Here is a 1,668-nt window from a genome sequence, read left to right as displayed (position 1 = left end):
CCCTAAACCACAAACCCTAAAGCCACAACCCCAAACCATAAACCCTAAACCCTACACCCTAAACCATAAAACACAAACACTAAAGCCTAAACCCTAATCCCTAAACCCTAAACCATAAACCTTCAACCCCAAACCATAAACCCTAAACCCTACACCCGAAACCCATAAGCCACAAACCCTAAACACCAAACCCAAAACCCTAAACCTTACACCCTAAACCATAAACCACAAACTGTAAAGCCCCTAAACCCTCAACCCGAAACCATAAACCCCAAACTCTAAACCACAAACCATAAATACTAAAGCATAAACCCTCAACCCCAAACCATAAACCTTAAACCCAAAATCCTACACCCTAAACCATAAACCACAAACCCTAACGCAAAACCCTAAACTATAAATCCTAAACCCTAAACCATAAACCATAAACCCTCAACCCCAAACCATAAACCCCACACACTAAACCATAAACTCTAAACCATAGATCCTAAACCCTAAACCTTAAACCCTAAACCCTAAACCCTAAACCCTAAATCATCAACCCTAAACCATAAACCCTAAACCACAAACCCTAAGGACAAAACACTAAACCATAAACCCTAAAGCCTAAAGCCAAAACCCTAAAGCCTACAACCTAAACCCTAAACCCTAAACATGAAACCCTAAATCCTAAACCCCTAAACCCTAAACCACAGACCCTAAAGCATAAAGCCTAAACCCTAAACCCCAAATCATAAAGCCTAAACCCTACACGATAAACCCTAAACCCTAAAATCAAAATCCTAAACCCTAAACCATAAACCCTCAACCCCAAACTATAAACCATAAACCAAAAAACCCTAAACCCTAAATCCGAAACCCTAATCCACAAACCCTAAAGCCTCAACCCCAAACCATAAACCCTAAACCATGCACCCTAAACCATAAACCACAAATACTAAAGCCTAAACCCTAAACCCTTAACCCATAAACCTTACACTCTAAACCCTAAACCCTAAACCCTAAACCATAAACACTAAACCCTAAACCCTAAACCCTAAACCACTAAACCACAAATCCTAAAGCCTAAAGCCTAAACCATAAACCCTCAATCCCAAATCCTAAACCCTAAACCATGAACCCTACACCCTAAACTATAAACCCTAAACCATAGATCCAAAATCCTAAACACTAAACATTAAATCATCAACCCTAAACCCTAAAGCCTAAACCTCAAACTCTAAAGCCTAAAGCCTAAAGCCTAAAGCCAAAAGCCTAAAGCCTAAAACACTAAACCCTAAATCCTAAACCCCTAAACCCTAAACCACAAACCCTAAAGCCTAAAGCCAAAACCATAAAGCCCAAACCCTAAAGTCTAAACCCTAAACCATAAACCCTAAACACTAAATAACAAACATTAAAGCCTAAACCCTGAAATATAAACCCTAAACCATAAACCATAAACCCTCAACCCCAAACTATAAACCATAAACCATAAACCATAAACCCTAAACCATAAATCCTAAACCCTAAACAACAAACCGTAAAGCCTAAACCCTAAATTATAAACCATAAACCCTCAACCCTAAAGCCTAAACACTAAAACATAAATCCCAAACCATAAACCCTAAACCATAAACCCTAAACCACAAACCCTAAAGCCTAAACACTAAACTATAAACCACCAAC

This window comes from Arachis ipaensis, chromosome B9, assembly GCF_059453495.1.
Source record: "Arachis ipaensis isolate K30076 ecotype BB chromosome B9, ASM5945349v1, whole genome shotgun sequence".
Lineage (NCBI taxonomy): Eukaryota > Viridiplantae > Streptophyta > Magnoliopsida > Fabales > Fabaceae > Arachis > Arachis ipaensis.
This window is presented reverse-complemented; position numbering follows the sequence as displayed.